The sequence below is a fragment of the Pteropus alecto genome, unplaced genomic scaffold, assembly GCF_000325575.1.
Source record: "Pteropus alecto unplaced genomic scaffold, ASM32557v1 scaffold213, whole genome shotgun sequence".
In the NCBI taxonomy this organism is placed as follows: domain Eukaryota; kingdom Metazoa; phylum Chordata; class Mammalia; order Chiroptera; family Pteropodidae; genus Pteropus; species Pteropus alecto.
Window position 1 is genome coordinate 464,120 of NW_006434829.1, and position 8,009 is coordinate 472,128.

Below are 8,009 nucleotides of genomic sequence, written 5' to 3' on the forward strand. Positions count from 1 at the left end.
TACGCCTCGCGGTCTCACCGGGTGGGTTCGCGTGGGGGACCAGGAAGGCTCTCGCGAGGCCGAGCCGACTTTGGCCCGCGGCCACCAAACTGCCCCGCTCAGCTCCACTGGGCCGACCCGCACTTCCTGGGTGCCTTGGCTACATCCTGGCTGAAAAACAGCGTGACTCCCAGGCTTCCACAGAGAGCGGGAGGGGACTGGGGAGGTGACCCCCTCTTCTCATCCAAGTCATACTGGATTCAATGTGAACACACTGAATGTCGTGTGTCCCCACATTGCTGTTAAAGCCCACCCCAGTGGGGTGAGCGAGGGGAGAGGCCTGTGGCGGTGACCAGGGTTAGAGGGGTCGCAAGGGGCCTGGGGTGGACTGGTGCCCTCGTCAGGGGGTCACACGGTCTCCGCGAGCACTTACCTAGGATGGCCCAGTGAGGACACCGCGAGAAGGTAGCCGTCTACGAGCCAGGGACGAATCGTCCCTTGATCTGGGACAATTCCAGCCTCCGGACTGTGGGAGATAAGTGTCTGCCGGCGGCTTGCTACGTGGCCGAGCTGAGAGCCGGCACCAGCCGTGGGCTCCTCATGCCTTCAAGGCCGACACGTGCTCCTGGGCTTGTCCCTCTCCTCGACTGACCGTCACTGTCTCCTGACAGACGGAGCTCTAAGGACGGCACCCTCAGCTCCAGTGCTGTGTCTTCATTCATTCATGCATTCATTCACTCACAAGCACTTGCTGAGCACCTGCTGGGAGCTGGGCCCTGGGCTCTGCATGAGAGAGGCCAGCGGCCCCTGTCCTGGGCGGCCAGCGAGCAGGGGCCCGCCAAGTGGGGCCCCAGCCAGAGCCAGAACACTGTCCGGGCCATCCGGACCCTCCCCTCCCTGGGGCCCAGACTGTGTCCCCACTCCTGTCCCAGAGTGTGGGGTCCTGGGTCCCTTCCTATCTGTGACTGCCCAGGGCTGGGCGGAGCGCATGGGAATAACCGTTCGCGGGGGATTCTGCGGTCAGGGTCTGAGCCGAGACCGGAGCTCAAGGACACCCGAGCAGGTCTGCCACCGGGGGCCAGGGTGGGCACGGGGGCCGGGGCCTGACCTCTCAGACCCTCTCAGGCTGGTCCCCTCAGAACCGGGTGTCCCCGCAATAATTGGGCTCAAATCTGGGCCGGGCTAGCGCTGAACAGTGTGAAGAGCTGGCCGCGTGACATGCTGCACCCTTCACACGCTCCCCCAAGTGAGAGCAGGGGCCAGCAGACCCATTCTGCCGGCCGCCCCTCATCTCCGCCGCGGCCCCACAAATATTCATGCTAGCCAGATGCCAGTATTATGTACGAAGATTTATCAAACACTGTATTAGTCTCGGCGAGAATATATCTTACAGGTATCGGCGTGTCCTGCACAATATTCATGACTTCACGTTTCAGGAGGGCAGTCGGTCTTCCCTGGACTGACAATCCGTTATTCGTCCCGGTCCCCAGGGGATCTTAAAAGACCTGTCGGTAATGAAATTAGCTGTTGTCTTTGGAGAGCAGGCGAAGCTGCAGCCGGGAGCCAGGAGCGAGCGGTTATCTGCAAGGGCCGAGGCGAGCCGCCTCTCGCCAGTATGTGCACTTTGTCATCATCCAAATGAATAGCCAGGCACGTTAAATTGGCCTAAATTTTTATAAAGTGAAGAGACAGGGCCTGGGAGCTGGGGGGATGCTCTGCCTGGCGCCGTTCCCACCTCCTCCGTCCACCCCACACGCTCCCAGGAGTCGGCCGCCAAGGTCACAGGCCCACGAGGGCACAGCAGGTGACAAGTGACTTTCCCGCGGCAAACCTTGGAGTCCGTTTCGCTAGGCGATGTTGGGGGTGGGGACGGACGGCCTCTACAATGCGAGGGCAGCATGAGGACCCACTGGCCACAGCGGTGCCCTGTCCGGAGTCTCCGTCCCTGCTGGCCTCGCCTGTGCCCGGGGTGTGTGCCCGTGCTGGTCATCGTCAGGGGGCGTGCATTGGTGGCATCCTGGGAGGGCGGCATCTGCGTCTGCTCCCGCGGGCTCAGTCAGCGGGGCCACCCCGCCCCGGCCAAGGCTCGAGGGTCTCCCCGGCCCAGCCACACACGGGCGTCCAGCCGGCCCTCCGGCGTCTCTGCCTTTGCGCCCGCTTTGAAACGTCAGGTTCGCGGAGTTTCGAGCCCTCCCCGCTGGGGAAGGGAGCCAGTCACGGACTCGCTCATCTCCCGACTCCCACTTTTCTTCATTCTGGCCTAGTAATTTCTTGCCGTCTCGTCAGATATTCATCACTTTATAGAAATTGATGTTCTCACTGTTTGCGATCTAACGCTCTTAGTGGCCTTCAGAGTGGCGGTCGGTCCCTCACGCTCCTGGAGACCCCGGCTGACACCCAGTCCCGTCCTCCAGGCCGCCGGAGGCCGTGCGTCCCCAGGGGTGTCCCGACACGAAGGCGTGGGCCAGGCCGCACGTCGGGGGCTCCGGGACTTTGCTGGTGGGACGCCCGCTGCCAGCCTTCCCAGAAGCCGCCTCTTCCGGTCGCCCTGTCCTGGGACTAGCAGCCTCCCCGTTTGGACTTAACATTCCTCCCTGGGAATATTGGCTTAAGTCGCCGTGACAGATGGAAATCAGTGATTCAGAGAGAAGCTGGGAGCTTGAAAGCCACACTTCCTTCCAAGTTGAGAAATCACAGCCGCCCACAAGTCCCGGGGATCCTGTGCTCCCACGGGCGGGCTGGCCCAGCGTGGGGTGACGCCTCCGAGGGCAGAGGCTGCGGGGAGCTGGCAGCTGTGTCTGCTTCGCTGGAGGGCTCCCGGCCCAGGCCGGCCAGCCACATCCCGTAGGGGCCCCTTGCTGCGGGCGGGCGGTGTGGCTCGCCGGACGGCAACGCCTCTCACCCCTTGTTTCCCAGGTGAGGATTCAGGGGCCCTGTCTTACCGTTTAAGGCGACACGCCCACACGTGTCGGGGACTGGAACCTGCCACTCCCGCCCTGGATGACGGATCCCCCTGCCTGCTGACGGGCTTGTCCCCCACACGCGAATGCGTTGCCGACACCACGACGCGAGCCCACGAGCCGCAGGCCTCACCGCGCCCCACGGCCCCCGCCCCGCGTGCCGTGATGGTCCCCGGGAGAAAGGGCCTGGGAAACTGGGCCCAGACGCCCCACGGCTCCCGAGCCCAGGCCCTGGGTCGGTCCCCAGCGGGGGGCGAGTCTCACCCCCTCCCTGTCGCCCCCGCAGTTAGGTCTCAGGAGAGGGACCCGCTCGACCCCTCCTTCCACGCGGGCCCCCCCCACCACGTGCCGACCCCCTCAGTCACAGCGGTGGGGACGCGTTGGCCCGGGAGGCCCCGCTCCGCCTGGTTCTCCCACGGTGGCGGCTTCGCTCTCCAAAGACTTCGCTGCCTCCGAAACCAAGGGCGCGTCACTGCCGCATTGCCTCTGGTTCTGAGCAAGGGCATGGGAGCAGAGAATATTCTGGAAGGAGTTGGGGCCTGAGGGCGTGTGGGACTCTGGGCCCCGGGGACGTGCCTGTGCGCTCCGGCACTTCCCTCCACCCTGGTCTGGACACCCGGCTTCCACACAGCCCAGGACGCACCTCGGCCCCCTCCGCCTGGACCCCGGCTATCCGGACCCCTGGGAAACCCTCACCCGCCTGCGAGGCTCTGCGGTGCGGCCAGCCTGTCCAGGCCTTGCTCTGCCGTGGCTGGCCCAGCTCTTGCCCACCTGGGCCAGGGGCGTGCCCACCGGCGTGGGTCAGCCCCCTGGCCGGCAAGGGAAGTACTGAGTCGTCAGTGTCCACCGGGAGCCCTCCTCCTCCCCCGCCTGGACACCACCCGGACCATCCAATCAGCACAGGCCCCTACTTCCTCCTCAGTCCCCAAGCCCCCCCACCCGTCCAGTGCACCCCCATTTCCTGTAGGCTGATGGCGAGGTCCTTGGAGGCTCAGGAAGCCTTGTCCCCACCCCAGCCCCCCCCCGAATGTGTGGCCTCAGGTGCCCAGTGGTCATTCCCACGATCCCCGTGGGCGTCGCTCGCCCCACACCCCATCCTGTGTGCGGGCGGCCAGAACGTGAGGGCCCGGTCCCCTGGGCGCCCAGCGCCTGGCGTTCAAGAGCCACCCAGACACCCCGACATCGGTGCTGGTGGGCAAGGGAATAGACGGCACGGTCGCAGGGGGGGTCTGGTGTCTGCAGCCGTGGGAAGCAGGTCTGTGCAGTTTTCAGTGACAGGAAAATGCTCGCAATGCAGAAGAACGGAACGCAGGCTGCTGCGCGCCCCACGCGGCCGACCGACCGCGCTGGGAAGCATCGCGCAGTCGTATGCAGACAACGTGCAGCTTAAATCCTGGTATCGATTCTCCTGTGGCGCGGACGCCGCTGCTCTTCCCTGTGCGTGTGCACGTGTGTAGCACGTGTGCACACGTGTGTGTACGTGTCGTGTGCGTTTTCGGAATTTTCTACAATAAGCATTTTACGACTTTTTCGATCAGAGCCAGTGCACTTTCTCATTAAGGAAATCAAGGTATGTTTGCCGGCAGCGTGCAAAGTTAACCTAAACCTCCTGCGATTCGGCACCAAGATCCATAAAACTAAGCGTGTCGGAACTGTGCGGCCGGAGCTTGGCCATGCGGTAGACTGTCGCGTGCTGGTTTAACATGTCAGCGCTGGGATGCGGCCGCACAGTGGAGCGGTGAGCACGTCTGCTTTACGCGCAGAAGGCCCTGGGTCCGCGCCCGGGGGAGCCACGGTCCGTGGTCTACGGCCACGCCCCCCTGAATGAGCCGGTGTCTGATCTCGGAGGCTAAGCGGGGCCGGGCCTGGTTAGTGCTTGGATGGGAGACCACCTAGGAAGACCAGGTGCTGTAGGCGTATTATAATAATAATAAATTTTAAAAAAATAAAAGATAAGAGTTAATTATAACCATCACTGGGTTATAGATAATAGCACGGGACACACTTTGGACAATTTAAAGTGGGAGCAAAAGGCAAGGCGCAGACCCCCGCCCCAGTGCTTGGGGCCCTGCCCACTCCCCAAGGGCCGGGCGGGGAAGAACAGGTGGCCCGGGTCATCGGGAGTCCCACCCAGCTGTGGAGGTCCCTGAGCGCCAGGCCACAGCCATTTTTCTGAGACGTGAGGCCCCTCCTGGGCGCAAATAGCTGGGCTCCCTAGAGGCCCCCGAAGGCCCCGAGCCAGGGCCTGTATTCAGTGATGCCATGACATAGCCAGTTTCCTTCTCCCGGTCGCCTGCTCAGTTCTGAGCTGTGCCGGCTGTGGATTCTTGCACCGCCTCTCCTGCCTCTAACTCTGACTGGGGGGACCAGGGTGGGCGACGGGCAGCAGTGGACAGGGTGGTCAAGGGGCCGGGTTACGCCCGCTCACGTGCTGAGACTCGGGGGTCCCCTCCGTGAGGGCTGATGGGGGCACCCATGGGAGGGGCTGGAGGCGTCAGCCGTGTGGGACCTCTTCTGCAAATGGACCCAGTTACCGCACCCACATCCAGGGCCATGGTGGGCGTGCCTATGGCCAAAAGCACATTTTGTTATTGTCCCGTGTATTCACCCAAAAAGCTGCACAGACGCGGACGTCAAGACGCGGACCTAAAGCGAACCGAAATATGCGTGATTTGGGGTGCGGTTTCAGGGAAAGCAAGCGACGCGGCCTCGACGTTTGAAAATCCTCCGCTAACTTAGCTGGCGACGGCTTTTCACCGCAGCGCTTGCGGGCCGCTGGTCACAGCGTGGCGCGTGGGCCCGCGTCCCGTTACCGTGGACAGGGTGGTCAAGGGGCCGGGTTAAACTGACCTACAGACCAGCGTCGTGGGCGGCTTGGCGGCGGTCACAGGGCCAGATGCAGACGTCGTCAGCGGCGGAGACCGTCTGAGAGGTAGCCCAGCGGGAGGCGCAGAGGGAAGCGTGCTGTCTTTTCCTTTTTTTTTTTTTTGCAATCTGACATTTTATATTTTTATTATTTTTATTGTGGTAAGAACTCTTAACATGGGATCTACCTTCTAACAAATTTTTAAGTGCCCAGGAGACCTCTAGCTTATTCATGTAAGTTTGGATACATATATATTTAACTGAAAAAGATAGATACATGAAACCATACCCGTTGAACAGTGACTCTGGGGAATATGCTGACTTCTCTAACCTGGTGGGGAGTCCGTAGACATCGGCTAAAGCCGACGCTTCCAGAAATAGAACCACCAGTATGCCTTTTAAGGTCAGGAAGGGAACCACCAGAACAACTAAAAATAATGACCCAGCTGAGAAAAGGGGGAGGGGGGCGTAGGTGGCGGTGAGAAGCGGATCACCCCGCGGAGGAAGCAAGGTCCAGCCCCTGTGTGTGTGCAGGGGCGGGGGGAGGGGGGGAGGCAGGGGACAAAACGAACAGGGCCAAGGCCACCAAAACGACGTCCCCGGAGAGCGGCTTGCAGAGCCGCGGGCACAGGAAGCCTTTTGTCGTGTAGCTTTCTGGGCTGTGTGAACTTTCCAACCGGGGTGGGGCCCCCCAGGGGGTCGCCCTCAGCTGCCTTTGGTGGGGGCGTCTATCAACAGACTTTTCAAAGTGAGAGATGGGGGTGCAGGGCACGCCTTTAAAAACAGCGTGATTACAAATTTTTTGCAATATAAAAAGAAGCGGGAGCCATTTGCGTGCCATGTAATTCTCAGTTCTAACTCCAGCGGGCACCCTTCAGTCCTACATAGACCAACGCTACGTTTGCTCGTTTAAAATGGAATATTCTGGAAAATGTGGAGGCCCTGGATCCTCCGGGCCTTGGCACCGGGGAGCAGGGGTGCCCACTGGCTATAGGGGGACGAAATCGGCTCCCTGCTCTCAGCCGGGAACTATTAAAAGATAAACTGAGGTCAGAAACAATTTTACGAGTTCGTCTGAGCCATAACAGCCGGCATCAGAGACACCAGCCGTGGTGAGCAGCACTTGGGACAGGAGTGGAGACTTGGCAGGGAGAGTAAGGGGTGGGGTGGCTGCAGCCGGAGGCTGGCCGGGGGTGGCCTTCTTGGTCTGACTGCTGACCGGGGCTTGGGTCTGCTGTGGAGGGCCAGCCGTCTGTTTCCCCGGTAACCACCGGAGGAGAGGAGCTGTGTCCCGCATGTGACATCGACATCAGGTATTTCCCAGGGTCTGCCCTTCCCGTGGCCTCAGGGGGCCAGGGACCTCTCTCGGCAGAAGCCGCTGGGTGTCTCCCCGGGAGCCACTGACAAAGCCAAGGTGCCCCAGGGCGGCCTATCCCGGGGACTGTCCTTGCCGGCTGGCCCTGCTCCGGTCCCGGTTCCCTCTGGGAATGGTGTCACCAAACCAAGTTCCTCTCCTAGCACAAGTGACCACACAGAACATTCCAGAACACCCCCAGCCTGGCTCGCTCAGGTGTCCCCATGTGCACTTGCCCTGATCACCCCAGAAGTCTGAGGGCTCCTTTCTTGCCAACACCACCCCCTCCAGAGGTCGCCCACTGTCGCCCCCGCCCCAGGTGAGCTTTGCGGAGGGACCCACGCAGGAAGCAGGCAGCTCCGTCAGCCAGCAGGCTGTGCCCGCCCAGGTGGCCATGGTCGCTGGCCCCGCCTCCTCGCCCGGAAGCGCCTGGCTTCGCGCGCAGGTGCAGTTAGTCCCAGGGATAGCCACGGGCATGTCACCACGCGGGCCAAGTGCTTTGCATTTCGAATGTTAGTTTACAAATACTTTGTTTTTAAAAAATTAATAGACCTTACTTTTTAGAGCAGTTTCAAGTTCACAGAAAAATCCAGTGGAAAGTACAGGGAGGTCCCCAACGTCCCTTCCCACCCAGGCGGCTTCCCCTACGCGTAAGGCAGGGACCCGTCATCATCACCCCAAGTCCACGGCTGGCACGGGGGACACTTGGTGTGGGGCATTCTGTGGGTTTAAGCGAACGTGCAATGCCATGTGTCCGTCATTACGGGGTCAGACAGCAGGTTCTCTGCCCCGCCCATCCCCGCCCCGGTCCGGCGTCCCCCGCAATGTCCGGCAGCTGCTCTCTGCCGGGC